Source organism: Schistocerca serialis, chromosome 3, assembly GCF_023864345.2.
Source record: "Schistocerca serialis cubense isolate TAMUIC-IGC-003099 chromosome 3, iqSchSeri2.2, whole genome shotgun sequence".
Taxonomy (NCBI): domain Eukaryota; kingdom Metazoa; phylum Arthropoda; class Insecta; order Orthoptera; family Acrididae; genus Schistocerca; species Schistocerca serialis.
Genome location: NC_064640.1, coordinates 679810287 through 679827826, shown reverse-complemented (window position 1 = coordinate 679827826; position 17540 = coordinate 679810287). Strand labels below are relative to the sequence as shown.

The following is a 17540-nucleotide window of genomic DNA, read 5'->3' as shown; positions in this document are numbered from 1 at the left end:
TCTGGAACCGCGTGACCGATACGGTCGCAGGTTCGAATCCTGCCTCGGACATGGATGTGTGTGATGTCCTTAGGTTAGTTAGGTTTAAGTAGTTCTAAGTTCTAGGGGACTGATGACCACAGATGTTAAGTCCCATAGTTCTCAGAGCCATTTGAACCATTTTGAACTCCCCTGGTCACCAAGCACCCCGGGTTTAAACCCTATCGAGAATCTGCGGGACCACCTCTGTTGGGCTGTTCGCTCCATAGGTTCTCAACCGGAAAACCTGCGCAGCTGGCCATGGCACTCCTTGTCAGTACCTTCCAGAACCCCAATGACTGTCTTCCTGCACGTCTCGCAGCGGTCCTGCGCTGCAAGAGGAGGTTATTCAGACTTTTGACGGGTGGTCTTATTAATGTGACTGGACAGCGTATAAACAATTGTTACTCGGAGAATTTCCTTAGCTTTCTTTGGAGAATGTAACGGAACTCATAAATCAATACATTCATGTTAAAGGTGTTGTTCAGTGAGAGTCGTACGCATCCAAATTACACGTTCTCCTAGGGAAAAATAATTCAGTTTGGTAGCACAAAAACCCTGTGCATTCGAGCATATATTGCAGCGCCTAGCGACTACATTAAACATATTGTGCTGCATAAAAATCACCGATAACACTGTTACGTAATTGAGCAATTATTTGGAAAGAGCTTAAATTGACGTTGGTGTCATCTGAATAACGCATAAAAATATACCAGCTGATTTAGTCACCTGGGGTGACTTAGGTAAACGTAAGTGCAGCCTGACGGAGATTTGAGCGTCGGTCGTCCTGCAAACAACTGCATTTCCTCCCATGTCTGTACAGCTGGTTATTTATGCTGTTGTTGACAAGAGTTTCCTTGATGGACGGAATATGTGAAAATATGATCGTGCTCGATCCGAACAAAAATGAGGATGCTGCACACATATTCTGGAGATACTTTTCTGTTCAATATTTTCTTTTGATGTCTGGATTTCCATCACATTAGGCAAAAATTTCATTACTTCACTTCTTTTGCTTCGTGACGAAAAGCTGTTACGTATGGTTTTTGCGCTGTGCGTCACTGTTTTTTTTTTTTTTTTTTTTTACCTTTTCTGGTGGGAAAAACTTAAACGGTATGAGGTGACGGGAGTCACAGAAGAGGGTCGCCACTTGACTAGAGATGACTAATCCTTTAACGTTTTAGTCGTCCGTCAAACTCGATGTTTTCAAGGTCACAGCGTTTCCTTTGCATTCTGGAACGACGTACATAGATATATCACATTACCGTAAAAGTCCCAGTTTGAACGTAAATGTCATTCATTTAGGGAACCTCACAATTTCGGGTAAGTCAGAAAGTAAGTATTTCTTCTGTTAGCCCCCGTTAACTGTTGCATAACCCAGTGATCACGCATTTAATCAGTTTATGAACTTCGTGTCTGTGAATTTCCATGCTCTTACCTTTAATAATGCCTCACATGTTACCTGGTCTGGTTTTATTTTGTTCTTGATTTCATGAAGGTACTCTTCAGCGAAGTATTTTCAACACAAGCGCACTGTCGTTCGATACAGTACACCTTGGCTTTAACCAGTTTCCATTGTAAATTGGAATTCAGTCTCCTTATGCTTGTAGATCCCTATTGATTCTTACGGTGGAATGGACTTCACAAGGGGATCGCACTTACTCATCACCGATTTCGTCCAAATTGGTGGTATATGCAGGGCTTGACAGCAAACGAAAGTGACAGAAGTGAGAGCTAAAGATGGTCAAACATTTACAAAAAATAACATATTCGGCGCCGGTCGTGCGGGACATGAGCCATTTACGTTAGCTGATTTTCCAGGCAGCGGTTTGAGTAGTGGAATGAGTGCAGAGCGATAATCCAAGTGTCATGGGGTTGAGTCCCTATGCGGAAACGTTGTTTTATTTTGAATTTTTACGTTACTTATACTACAAATACACCGAAATAATGCTCAATATATTGTATTTATTAATATCATCATAGAAGGCATGAAAAGGAGAGGGAAAGGAAAATTTGGGGATTGCAAATGAATTTCCAAGATAGGATTGTGTATACAGCATCCACGAGGATTCTGCAAATAACTTTTGAAGAATGGATTGTAATTAAAGCATACAGGACACCGTATACCGTAAGTTTCATTCTGACCTTCGAATAGCCCTACGTAGTTGCACACGATCAATGTGTTCCCGGAGTAAGAAGCCAAGATAATTCCTGCTTCCTCTGTTTTGACGATTTATATCACACAGAACGCATAAATCATCAACTGTACAATAATAAAAGTGTCTAATTATATATATGAAGTTCTCGTGTGCGCCTGATAATCCCTTCTCGGAAATTTATTTGCAATTCCAAATTTTCCTCTATTTTTAAAATATTAATATAAACAAAATGTTGTGCATTGTTTCGGTTTATGTGCAGCGTAAGTGACGTAAACTTTCAAAATAAAAAAATGTTTCCACATAGGGTTCCGACCCCAGGATCCTTGTATTATCGTTCCGTTCTCTTGTACTCTTATAGAAACCAGACGGCAGTTTTAAGAGTCGAGGGTCATGAGAAGGAAACACTGGTTGAGAAGGGAGTGAGACAGGGTTGTAGCCTGTCGCCGATGTTATTCGGTCTGTACACTGAGCAAGCAGTAAAGAAAAGCAAAGAAAAATGTGGAGTAGGAAGAAAGCGGGAGGAATAAAACTCTGAGCTTTGCCTATGACATTGTAATTCTGTCAGGGGCAGCGAAGGACTTAGACGAGCAGTTGAATGTAATGGTCAGTGACTTGACAGGAGGATATAAGATGAGCATCAACAAAAGCAAAACAAGGATAATGGAATGTAGTCGAATTAAATGAGGTGATGCTGAGAGAATTAGATTAGGAAACGAGACGGTTAGAGTATTAGATGATTTTTGCTCTTTGGGCAACAAAATAACTAATGATGGCCGAAGTAGAGAGGATAAAAATGTAGACTGGCAATGACAACAAAAGCGTTTCTGGAGAAGAGGAGTTTGCTAACGTCGACTAGGGATTCAAGTGTGGAGTGTAGCCATTTATGGAAATGAAACATGAATGATAAACAATTTAGACAATAGAATCTTTTGAAATGTAGTGCTACAGAAGAAAAATACATTAAAATTTTGACTGGATTAGGAAATTTGAAAATGATATGACTTCAGCGGCAAAGAATCCTCGTACTATTCTTGAACACCGTCTTGTTGTTTGTGATAACTATGAAGCAATTGGACCCACGCAGGTCGTGGGACAGTACACCAGGCTGTGCACAACACGTCACAAACATTGCATTATTGTCTGACACTTTCTCTAGGACTTAACGCACCTAAATGAGAAACGTTTTATGTATTCATACTTCATTGGCACTTCATTTTGCAAATTGCAACTGTTATGTGTGAAGCGAAACTCTTCTCGCCTATTTGGCTGTGGTGAGTGTGTGTAGGTTTTAGTGTGTTGTTCGTGTTGTTGATGACGTGAAAGAGAGAAGAGAGAAGGGAGAGGGGGAAATACTGTGGCATCACATAGCCTTTTCCTTCTGAGTAGAATCAAGATTTCCACCGACCCTAACGCATCCTCCTGACCCATTGATCACCATCGATTAACACTCTTCCAAGTCCTCAATTTATGAGACACAAGAATTGTGCTTGAGATTTAACATAGGATTTAGAGCGAGGTCTGGTTGTCAGGAAATACACGAACCACCACTTCTCCTCATGGTCAGCGAATACTGATGTTGGCCATTTGGCCATTTCTTTCTCCAGGATTAGAACTGAAACAGCGATTTGTGATCATGTGCGCAGAATTTTTGCGGCCCTTTGAACAATAAATTGACGTGTGACTGGTAGGAGTCTCTACTGCGGATGAAATACAGTGCCAAATACCATAAATCAAAAGGATGTACCAAGAAATGTCGTTTTTCTCAAGCAATGCAAAAGTCTTGAGCGTGTATTCCTGCAACGAAGGTAACGACGACCCTTTTTGTGATAAACAGGGCATAACATTGGTGTGAACTCTTGCACAATTTCGTCATATTAAGACTTCTCATGGATGTTTTTTCTTGTCTTGTTCCGAAATGAATTGCACTCTGACTGTTCTTCAAATGGCTCTAAGCACTATGGGACTTAACATCTGAGGTCATCAGTACCCTAGAACTTAGAACTACTTAAACCTAAGGACATTACACACATCCATGCCCGAGGCAGGATTCGAACCTGCGACCGTAGCGGTCGCGCGGTTCCAGACCTGACGGTTGTAACTGGATGTCATGTTGTACATTATAATTGAAGGCCACGAACTGCCTGCCCAACAGTTCAAACATAAGCTAAACACTGGAACGCATTGTTAAAACACGGCTGAAATGGTGGTTGGATAGCCATTTATTACTGCCAAGCAGCAAAAATCAGTTTAGCAACGGAAGGGAAATTTATGATAATAATGAAATATGAACGACCGACTTTTTAGCCGCGTGCATGCGACGTAGCGTTCTTGGTTTACTCTTAATCGATATGTCAGTTGCGTATAACGACGTGAAAACTTTATGCAAATATACAAGATTTGCACTCTTAGAATTCGAGAGTCATTCGTCACGGCAATCTATGTGTTGCTTCACACTAGATGAAGTCACATTCAGCTGAGCAATGAAATGGTGAGAAAAACGACTGCTACAACCTTCTCTCCCCAGAATACGGTAGTTTGTTAATCAGACGTGAGGTAGACGATGCCCAACGACCATCATATGGATGCGCTTCCAGTACAGAAACTTGTTATCTCCTCCATAGCAGAGGTTTGATCGACCCCAGCATCAGAAGGTGATTTTAATTACGTGCTCTTTTCGTGTGGGTGATACTGCAATCAGCAAGTAACTAAGAAAACTGAGACACTAATTCACCACTTATAACACCACTAACCTGGCATCAGAAAATGCAACAACTTACAGGACAAGAGTGGAGTTTTTAAGAAATTGTAACCTGCACGTATAATTAAGAGTCTGCTAATGTGGAGAGCTTCTGTCTGTCAAGGATAGTGCCATAGCTATGTACTGCTTAATCTTTACCTTTTGGAAAGCACCGTATAAACATAACATAATGTCACGATATTACTTCAGAACAAATTATTATATTTGTAGCGTTCTTAACCTTTTTTGTTTCATGTACATTTTTTGTTATAGGTTATCAGCTTGTAATCTTACCCTCCCACACATCACTATTAAATTTTTCTTAGTATCTTCATTAGTTCCAAAAGCTTCGAGAGGCGTAAGATATACAAACGAAAACATTTTTAATTATCCTCATTTTCTCTTGTTGTTGTTGGCTGCAGCTATTGCGTCTAGGGGTACATAATTGCAGCTGAAATTTTGATTTAACGTTTTGGGTTCCTGATAACTAAATAACTGGTGAAGATTTGCCTATATATTTCTTAAATTTTATTCTTTGTCACATTTTTCAGTATCACACTGTCCTTACAATTTCCACTTAATATTCCAAATTGCATTGTTAGCGTCGATAAAAGAAAACTGCCCGTCTCCATCGGAGCCATACCCACTACTCCTTACATTATGCGGTACTCACAATATTCCAAAGAGTTTACAACGCATAAAGAGTTTACAAACTTTCTTGGCAAAAGAAGAATCATCACCAAGATGTAACATTATTTTATAAATGAATCCAGAAATAAATGTAATAATTAACGTTAGATTGCGCAATTAATAATATAAATTTTAAGTATGGCAGATATTTCATAATTTCAACTATTTTTGAAAGGAACAGTAATTTTAACTGCACATACAGATTAGTACGTTACGATTTTAACAAATTAATTCCTTTTTATACATTTTAGTCTGAAACATAATACATCGTGTACAAAATCAAATGAAATTCTTTCAATGAAACAGCCGAGAATGTTCACAGGGATAAATCCTGGTATCTGCTACTTCTATATAAAAAAAGAAGGTTATGTTAGAAAAGGGTGTCCCATTACAAGCTCCTTTGTGTGTACGTACACAAATTTGCTTTAATTATCAGATGTAGCACTACACAGGGTTGTCAGAAACAGTCTGAAAAGCCTGTGGGGGTATTGCAGCGTACGCTGTGTTGCCAAATAATTACTGAGGAAAGAATTCGATACGTTGCGCCGTATCCGATTTAATTAGCATTGACGTCAGACAGTCAGGTCGTTGAGCGAGCAAATTCAAACAGCCTGACAGAGAAATTGTCGCCAAGCGTGTTCATCGTTTGATCCCTTAAACCGAACAAACGTAGCTTTTGCTCAGCTAGGTTAAATTTATCACTTCTGAAAAAGGCTCATTTTTAACTGGTAACAATCATCTAAACAAGTGATATCTCACGGATCCATAGATGTCTGTACGCTACCGCATTTTAGTGCGTGCAAGGGCTTGAATTGGCGCGCGGAACGACGTGATTGGGTAACGCCAATGCTAATTAAATCGGAAGCGACGCAACATATCGATTTTTTTCTTAACCATAATTTCTCAGAGTAACCTACCCTGCAACACCCTTACAAGCTTTTCAGACTGCTTCTGACTACTCTGTATATTGTTTTGCTGGATGCACGGAATGTACACCACATTCCAATAAACTTCAATAAATAAATTAAAGATAAAGCAACTGTGAAAAGTATCAAGAATTTCTATGTTTAGCGTATCCCTCAGCCACCACAGGCTGTTGACCCCGCCTCTCGTGCTTCCCATGTGTTTATGCCGGTAAGAGTGCCATTGAGAGAAGCGATGTTCTGTTCGCACGACGACTTAATAATTTCTATTTTGCTGGAATCATTTAGAAAGCGCCCGCACGACATTTATTGAACGTTAAGTACAATAAATTGAAAAATTTGGAGCACCATTATCATTACCTCATTACCTGTCCATTCGCTGGAAGAATGGCTGCGGGCAAGTCTAGGTACGAACTTGAATTTATTTAATTTCTCCGGTCATGGTCATTTCGCGAGACATGTGTGTATATTATCGAGAGTAATAAAGTAACCACTTTTCGAGTTATCTTTGATCAGGTGAAACAAAAACAAAAATAAAACAAACTTTGATCCGACGCATATGGGGCTGTGGAGTCACAGAAATTCTTTTTTCATCAAAAACTAGTTGACGTAACGGGCCGTACAACAGGGAGAGTGGTCATGCTGTAGAATAAAAATATCCGCAGTGGGCGATCTACTACAAATCTGCTATACAGAGCCGGCCGGAGTGACCGAGCGGTTCTAGGCGCTACAGTCTGGAACCGTGCGACCGCTACGGTCACAGGTTCGAATCTTGCCACGGGCATGGGTGTTTGTGATGTTCTTACGTTAGTTAGGTTTAAGTAGTTCTAAGTTCTAGGGGACTGATGACCTCAAATGTTAAGTCCCATAGTGCTCAGAGCCATTTGAACCATTTGCTATACAGAGTCATCTAAAGCCCCCTTATAAAAATAACTGGTTTATAGTTCAAACAAGAGTCACAAATTTTTGTGAATGATGCCGCTAATATAAAAAAAAACGTATGGCCTTGATTTTGGACTTGCCCAGTAGAGCTTTTTTGAATCAAAGAGATTGGGCAGTGTCGTTAAATATAACGCATTCGAGGAATTCCATTGCCTTCTTTCCGCATTATTGATCACACATTTTTTTCTGTTTGTATTTCAAGGACTTACTATCTCATTCCGAAGTTTTTAGGAAGAAAGATTTATCGTAAATCAAGAGGAACTCATTATTCGTCTCATATGATAACAGATTTGAACTCTTAACCTTAAGAATGACTCTATCACTATGCCGCGGGGAGTGCCAAACGATATCTTTATGATACATAAGATCTATTTTCCAAGGTGAACACAGCTATAACAAGTAACAAGTGTCTAATGTCCCCTAAAAATCACAAAAACAGTACTTTCCTTACAAACGTCAGAATTTTTGAATTTTATCGAACATATGTAACACTGCAAGAAATTTCAATTTGACGAGAGAAGAAACGAACACTTTTAAATACATTATTTCTTTATCCAATTTAGGGAAATCATTGCCACAAAGACCCTAAATGGATGAAGAGACTTCAGTTTTAATTTTACAAAATCATTAACTGTTATTGTTTTATTAAATGCATAATAGATACTCAATCAGCTGCCCTTTTTTTCTTTTAACTGACAGTTAAAGAAACCGAAACATTACTTTTGGTGTGACTTTTGTGGATGTGTGATACTTGTGTCTAGTGGACACACATCACAAAGTTCCATTGTAGAGTTGTGGAAATACGTTAGTCAATAGGTGTACACTGGTGCCGATGTCTAGCGTGAATGTGCTGGTTGTCTAAGAAAGTGACCTCGTCGATCCAGTTTATGCTGATTTGTAAAAACGTTGCTCTGTGATTTCAACAAAATCGAGTGACCTTGCAAGGTGACAGAAACTTCAAACGTACCCTGCAGCAAGCCCATATACAACTTTTTGTGTGACCTGCAGCAACCTTTTCTGTAGAAAGCCCTCTTTCTAAGGCCATTGCTAATTTAACCGATTCCTTACTCACACCTTCTCACAGAGATCTTTCAAAATTACCATTACGTCACACTAAGCTCATTACACATCTGCTTTCTTCTGGCGAATATTCGCAATATTTCTTCTGTATATTTACCCATAGTAAATCGACATCTTTATATTCCAAATTATATTCCCGATTTCTAAATTATAGTTACAAACTTTTGTAGTCTATAAATATATGATAGTATATGGGATAGAGTAGCATGGAGAGCTGCATCAAAGCAGTCTTTGGACTGAAGACCAGACAACAACAAGTATACAAATATTCTTTCTCAATTCTTTTCCCTAATTTTTAAGAAGTCTCACATCACTTCACCGAGCCACACCACGTAGGGTGTGTTGGTAATGAGACTGACCACACTGTCTACGATATATTTTTGTAGTATTTTCCGAATCTTGTGTACCATTTCATGTTACGCAGCCCAAGGGTCAAACTGTATCCAATGAAGTTGCGACATGCACATTAATAGAAAAGGAAATCTCACTTAACATTATGATATTTTGCTCTTCCAAATTCTATGAAAAACGCTGTAATATCATATAAGCCTAACGCTGTGATATCGTATAGGACTAATGCTGCAAGTCAGTAAACATGTAAATGTGTTAGAATCATTATGGTTGTCATATCGGAAAATTCTACTCATCTACTTATTTTCCAATCATCATATACACAGTGATGACAAAAGTCATGTGATACCTCCCAATATCGTGCCGGATCTCCTTTTGTCCTGCTTAGTGAGGCAGCTCGACATGGCACGGACTCAACAAGTTGTTGCAAGTGCCTTGCAGAAATGTTGAGTTATGCTGTCTCTATCTTCCTTTCTTTTGCTACTGCCTTTATCCCGCATTGTGCGCAGGGTTGGCAGGGTTAAGGACAGATGTGGCATAGTTAATTCTGAAGGGGTGGCTGGATGCCCTTCCTGCCACCACCCCATACCCGCCGGGATGGAATTAGTGTATCCCAGCTGTCTGCATCTAGTGTAAATCGTGAAAGAGTGTGAATGTGTGTCAAATGTCTGCGAGTCGTGTAAGTGAGACGGGACGTGGGGACCAGCCCAGTATTCACATAGTAGGATGTGGAAAACCGCCTAAAAACCACATCCAGGCTGACCGGCACACCGACAGTCGTCGTTAATCCGTCGGGCGGATTCGATCCGGGGCCGGCGCCCCTACCTGAATGCAGTAAGCAGCGCGTTAGCGCTCTCGGCTACCCTGGCGGGTCTGTGCTGTCTCTATAACAGCGTACAATTACGGAACTGTTGTCGGTGCAGTATTTTCTGAACGAACTGTCCTCTCTATTAGGTCCGTTAAGTGTTAGATGGGATGCACGTCGGGCGATCTTGGCGGCTAGATCATTCGTTGTAATTGCCCAGAATGTTCTGACATGGCACATTGTCATTCACAAAAATTCCATGTTTGTTTGGGAACATGAAGCGCATGAACGGCTACAAATGGCCTCCACGTAGCCGAACGTAACCATTTCGACTATATATCAAGGCAGTATCTGTTCCCGAAAGAACAGATACCATTGATGACCGTGCAGCTTCTCTAGACTGAAATGATAATTAAATCGACACCCTAGCTGCAAACAGGCGTTGATATACATCATTGTAAGCACACGAGACACGAGAACCAATGAAACGTGCAAATTTCTTCATTTTGGTACAAGTTTTATCAGTGCAGTTTAACACTGGTGTTTACCAGAAGATGGCTCCAGAGCGATTATCTCGACTTCTAGATCTGAGGCACAAAGCCCAACTGAAACGTGCGGGGAACTCTGAATTCCGATTGTCTAGTATGTGAAGCAGCCAATGAGACCATCTCAAGCATTTCTATACTCGTGGTATGTCAGCCAATCAGATTACTTCAAGTAATTTAGACAACAAATCTCGTAATTCCGAAACCAAATAAAATTTAATGAAAACAAAATACAATTCCTTTCCACAAAATAAATTACTAAAATTTTAATACTCAACTACCCTTCTAGCTGCCTTTTACAAAATTAAGCTCACCCGGACAAAAAAATGTGTGTGAAATCTAATGGGACTTAGCTGCTAAGGTCATCAGTCCCTAAGCTTACTGCTTAACCTAAATTTTCCTAAGGACAACACACACACCCATGCCCGAGGGAGGACTCGAACCTCCGCCGGAACCAGCCGCACAGTCCATGACTGCAGCGCCTTAGACCGCTCGGCTAAATCCGGGCGGCTCACCCGGATATACGGCACAAATTCCCCTATTGCGCAACAACTTTCTCACGCTTACATTTACATGGTTTAATAAAATATCTCATTCTCTCTTTGCGTATGTCCTCCATTCACTCTCTCAGTCTCTCCAAAACACTCACACAACCAAAACACGATGAAATAAAAATTTGCCAAAGTACTTTTAATTGCGAAAGAAATCTGTCCTAATCAAACTAAAGAAAATTCCAGAAAATTAGATTATATGAGTGTATACTCTTGGTTGTTGTTTCAGTTGATTCTATAGATAAATACATTAGAGTCCATAGCTCGGTTTCACAATGCCAGCATGACTATTATGGGTTTTATGTAAAAATTAATATCTCCGAAAGTACTGAAGATTTGAAAGTTTAACAGTTCGGTTGTGTTATCCGTAGAATTTGGTAAACTAAGCATGAAAAAATCGATAATATTTAATAGTACTTCCTCAGATTTATAATGTGTATGTGTAACGTACTGCGCCGGCCGGAGTCGCCGAGCGGTTCTAGGCGCTACAGTCTGGAGCTGCGCGACCGCTACGGTCGCAGGTTCGAATCCTGCCTCAGGCATGGCTGTGTGTGATGTCTTTAGGTTAGTTAGATTTAAGTAGTTCCAAGTCTAGGGGACTAATGACCTCAGAAGTTAAGTCCCATAGGGCCCAGAGCCATTTTTTTGTAACGTACTGCACGCAGCATTAGCCAGGTACACGGCTCGCTGGCCCAGTAGCCAGCGTCAGCTATGCCAGCGCAAGAACCAATATCCGCTCTCCTCCTGGCTCCACGTCAAGCTACGCTTTCATTGCAAGTTGACAACTCGTAACAGTTTGAACGTTACAAGGGGATATTAAACGTATACAGAGAAGGGCAGCACAAATGGTCACGCCGGCCGCTGTGGCCAAGCGGTTCTAGGCACTCCAGTCCGGAACCGCGCTGCTGCTACGGTCGCAGGTTCGAATCCTGCTTCGGGCATGGCTGTGTGTGCTGTCTTTAGGTTAGTTAGGTTTAAGAAGTTCTAAGTCTAGGGGACTGATGACCTCAGATGTCTCATTGTGCTTAGAGCCATTTGAACTAATGGTCACAGGTTTGTTTGACCTTTGAGAGGTTGAAGGAACTAAACTGGCAGATACCTGAAGATACATGTAAACTAGGCCGAGTAAGCCTACTTACAAAGTTTCAAGAATTGGCTTTAAATGATGACTCTAGGAATATACCACAACCCCCTACACATCACTCCGATGTGGGTCGTATGGACAGGGTTAGACTAATTACAGCACGCATAGAGGCATTTAAACAGTCATTTTTCCGCGTTCCATATGTGAAGGGTGCCATAGGACACACCCACTGCCACGCACTTCACAGCGGTTCACGGAGCATAGATGTAGATGTAGAATTACGTCTAGATACACAAAAAAAGAAGTAAGATCTTGGATACAGTTTCGCAGAAGTGGCGCTTGGTTCTCTTTTCTTTAAAGGTATTCGTTTATTCAAATGTAATACTGTAGCAGTCTACGAAACTACCCATTACTGAAAATGCAACATAGGTAGCTCTGCAGTTAACTGCGTTATGAGACACTTGAAAGAATATCTCTGTGGCTACGACAGGCTCAGCTTGATAAATGTTGATACGGTTCAGATTTGTATAGTTGTGAAAAACGTGCCATATTTTATGCTAACTTGCTTTACTGTCTTGAAAATGGTAGAACGTTCTACTTGAAGTGTAAATTCTTCTCAAAAGCTTTTCTGACTAGATCTAACCTGAAGAACTCACAGAACTTTGTCTTCGTTTAATAAATGACGATTGATAAGTGTCAAAAACTAAATTTTTATCAAGCCTTGTCAGCAAGATAGAACACGTTTCAGCTATTCCATTACGCAACTATTGGAATGAAATGTCTTTTTCTTCATCATCATCGTTTTCTTCCAGCAGAAAGTTCAATAATAATTCGCGATCACTAGTTTGGAAAAGATGCGCATATTTCCACGAAATGTTCATGACTGCGCTGCAGGCTACGGTAAATGGCCGCGGCGCGCTCAGGCAGCGCACACAAATAAAGTACTTTAACTTTTATTTTCTCCATACTGTACCGAGATATGGCTTTCGTTCAAACTTTAAAACAATTTCGATATATTAGCTACGTTTAGTTGGAAGCAACATATCACCTAAAACGAACGAAACGTAAAGTAGCCAGCGACCACATTTTTCACTGCAAACCCTTCAAAATTTGTGCTAAGTAGCACTTGGAAAGTAGGTATCACAGTTACTATGATCAACATCAACAAAATACGCACTTCATCATCAAGCTATAATTTGAAACTGTAAGATATGCAAATATCAACTTTTTGTCCTTATTAGACTCGAATGAGACGTATTTTATAGTGAGGAAAATGCACAAAACCGAAAGAAATGGTTTTTAATTTTTTTTTAAAGAAGAGAATCGCTACCGGAAAGCTAACTACGGGAGTCGGTGTAATTTTGCCTCATTTACATATAGTATTTTTTTATAGCAAGAAATTCGGAAAACTCATTTTTCTCTTGCACCACTATCTGCAGCTCTGTGGCGTGACTGGCGTCCCTCGCCGCTGAAAGACGCTGCTAGCCGGCGCGACGTGAACCGCACAGTCTGACCAGGCCTTTAGAGCTACGATTTCCGACCGGTGATTGTCGGTAAGCGTCTGAGGCAAGGGCACTGTTTTCGTAGCTGTAGTAGATTACAGTTAATAATACAGGTAAACAGTAAAACGAAGTACACTATTTTATTTTAACGATTTATTTTACAATCCTTTTCTGGTTTTAGTTTTTGCGAAATCGTCAATACGTACCGTTACATCTAGACTTAATGCGGCCTTGTTTTCGATTGCTATGAGTGCTAGATGTCGTAGTCGAGCTTGACCCAACTATTCCTTAAGTAAGTTTCGATTATTTTTAATTTGCTGTTGCCGAAGTGACAGGTATTGTATAAAGTAATAAAATTGTGGTAAACACTTTCGTAATGTCGCATTCTAGCACTGCATGTTTAGTTATAAGCGCCTTACATAATTGGTGAACAGTCCAGTTCACTTTCAATTTAGGTAGGACAAGGTGATGAGTATTTATGAACTGAAGTGAAAAATTTGGGCCTGTTATATCAAAGTATTTACTTTGGAACTGATCACATTCTTGTAATAAATGGCTTCAAATGGCTCTGAGCACTATGGGACTCAACTGCTGTGGTCATCAGTCCCTTAGAACCTAGAACTACTTAAACCTAACTAACCTAAGGACATCACACACACCCATGCCCGAGCAGGATTCGAACCTGCGAATGTAGCCGTCGCGCTGTTCCAGACGGAAGCGCCTAGAACCGCTCGGCCACCTTGGCGCGAAAAACGTTTATTTAACTGAGGTATTATTGTGTCTAGTACATTTCTGAAAATAATAACTTTAAATATTCCTCCCCTGTTTCGAAATCGGTGGTCAGAAGCTAGTTCATTAAAACGTTTTTTTTTAACTTTCTTTTGCCGTTTCTAGTGAAAATTGGGATCTATGTAATATTTTGTTTGCATTTTCAGTGGCTTTGTGCTTGAATGATGCGAAATCATTTCTGCAAAATATCAATCGAGTTTGTGTAAAATTTTAGATGCATAATTGATGTCATTCAATATTTGGTACATGAATTCACAAAGAAATACGAACTCGAAATTTAGCATTTTTGTTTTAATACTTTCCGCTTCGCTACGCTAATCTTTTCTGGAACTCTTCAGTACTATTTCTGACAATGCCTTGATTACTTATAAAAAAACCGAAGTTTTATTGCAGATATCGTATTACGTCTACTAGACGATCTAGTCGGATTTTTTTATTTATTTATTTTGAGTGGTTTCTGATTCGCCAGCGAATTTCAGCAGTAGATCCCAACGCTTCATTCCATTCCCGAAAAAATTATACCATTCTTGCATTGTTGCGAAAAGATCTGTACTTCCACACAACTGCTAACGGCATCCTATATCACTAAACTCAAATTATGATTGGCGCAATGCACATAATCCACATTTGGCTGAATATCAAATCAATATTTCTGTCAATACAAAATAATTTAGTCACTTGCTTGACTAAATCTGCTGCGCCATTTTTGATGACTGCATAAAAGCCTAGAAGTAATTCTTTTACTTCTATATCGATTGGTTGTCCATTTTCCGATCTGGTTATTACTGCATATCTCAGAACAATGCTTAGCTGATATACCATCGATATATACTATGTAGTGTTCATTATGATGGTGAAATACGGTGATGCTCTAATTTGTTTAGCAGCTCATTTTCAAGTTTGTTCCCTAAGCACCCTATCGTTTCATTCTGAAATGTTGGACTCAGATAGCTTGTAGATCCTAAAAAGAAAATGGGTGATTTTAAAAGTCTGCTCGATACTCCGCAAGCTCGTATTTTTTTCATTAAACGGCAAATCCGGGACGGTGTCAAATGCCTTACTGAAATCAAGAAACACAGCATCAACCTGAGCACCGTTGTCCACTGCGCAGTGGATCTCACGGAGGAACAGAGCGAGCTGAGTTTCGCAGGATCTCTTTTTGCAGAATCCACGTTGATTTTAAAAATACGAGCTTGCGGAGTATCGGAGCAGATTTGTGATAGGATTCAAGACTTTCTTGCAGATAGAAAAAATGGCTTGGCTCTGAGCACTATGGGACTTAACTTCTGAGGTCATCAGTCCCCTAGAACTTTGAACTACTTAAACCTAAGTAACCTAAGGACATCACACACATTCGTGCCCGAGGCAGGATTCGAACCTGCGACCATAACGCCTAGAACCGCTCGGCCACCCAGGCCGGCTGGTGCAGTAATTAATATAGTGGTTAATTATGCAAAGATTATTACATGCCTTAGTTGTGGATAGACCAGAATTACTCTGCTGGGGGAAGATAGTTCATTCAGTGTAAAATACTGCTATAAAAAGAAGTCAGCAATAACTTAATATAGAAGCAGTAACAGTCAGGTTTACGTTGTCAACTGGTAACTAAAATACATTTCTCATATAATCTCATTTACAGGAACTTTCAGCAAAGTATATTGATCCAGGAACCTTACACACACATAACTGATTTAGAAAATATGTGGGCAGCAGAGAAGTAAAACACAATACCAAGTGCCTGAAAAGTTTGTTACTGTGATATAATAAAATACTGGTTTTGTTATCTCAGGTGTTTTAAGGAGCAATCACCCTATGTGATACAATTTGTAATGCATTATTGCATTTCTGGAAGCTTATTATGGGTACTTCATATTGTCCCACTCTTCTATTATACACTCCTGGAAATTGAAATAAGAACACCGTGAATTCATTGTCCCAGGAAGGGGAAACTTTATTGACACATTCCTGGGGTCAGATACATCACATGATCACACTGACAGAACCACAGGCACATGGACACAGGCAACAGAGCATGCACAATGTCGGCACTAGTACAGTGTATATCAACCTTTCGCAGCAATGCAGGCTGCTATTCTCCCATAGAGACGATCGTAGAGATGCTGGATGTAGTCCTGTGGAACGGCTTGCCATGCCATTTCCACCTGGCGCCTCAGTTGGACCAGCGTTCGTGCTGGACGTGCAGACCGCATGAGACGACGCTTCATCCAGTCCCAAACATGCTCAATGGGGGACAGATCCAGAGATCTTGCTGGCCAGGGTAGTTGACGTACACCTTCTAGAGCACGTTGGGTGGCACGGGATACATGCGGACGTGCATTGTCCTGTTGGAACAGCAAGTTCCCTTGCCGGTCTAGGAATGGTAGAACGATGGGTTCGATGACGGTTTTGATGTACCGTGCACTATTCAGTGTCCCCTCGACGATCACCAGTGGTGTACGGCCAGTGTAGGAGATCGCTCCCCACACCATGATGCCGGGTGTTGGCCCTGTGTGCCTCGGTCGTATGCAGTCCTGATTGTGGCGCTCACCTGCACGGCGCCAAACACGCATACGACCATCATTGGCACCAGGGCAGAAGCGACTCTCATCGCTGAAGACGACACGTCTCCATTCGTCCCTCCATTCACGCCTGTCGCGACACCACTGGAGGTGGGCTGCACGATGTTGGGGCGTGAGCGAAAGACGGCCTAACGGTGTGCGGGACCGTAGCCCAGCTTCATGGAGACGGTTGCGAATGGTCCTCGCCGATACCCCAGGAGCAACAGTGTCCCTAATTTGCTGGGAAGTGGCGGTGCGGTCCCCTGCGGCACTGCGTAGGATCCTACGGTCTTGGTGTGCATCCGTGCGTCGCTGCGGTCCGGTCCCAGGTCGACGGGCACGTGCACCTTCCGCCGACCACTGGCGACAACATTGATGTACTGTGGAGACCTCACGCCCGACGTGTTGAGCAATTCGGCGGTACGTCCACCCGGCCTAACGCATGCCCACTATACGCCCTCGCTCAAAGTCCGTCAACTGCACATACGGTTCACGTCCACGCTGTCGCGGCATGCTACCAGTGTTAAAGACTGCGATGGAGCTCCGTATGCCACGGCAAACTGGCTGACACTGACGGCGGCGGTGCACAAATGCTGCGCAGCTAGCGCCATTCGACGGCCAACACCGCGGTTCCTGGTGTGTCCGCTGTGCCGTGCGTGTGATCATTGCTTGTACAGCCCTCTCGCAGTGTCCGGAGCAAGTATGGTGGGTCTGACACACCGGTGTCAATGTGTTCTTTTTTCCATTTCCAGGAGTGTATTTCATACGCAAACTTGCATGCTGCAATGAGGCTGCAGTCCCACGTT

General features: G+C 41.4%; 1 protein-coding gene across 1 annotated transcript in view; it reads left to right on the top strand.

The window, feature by feature from the left end:
• LOC126470561 (transforming growth factor-beta-induced protein ig-h3-like) overlaps nucleotides 1-17540 on the top strand; it is a 367429-nt gene that overhangs the window by 83353 nt on the left and 266536 nt on the right. The window lies entirely within an intron of this gene.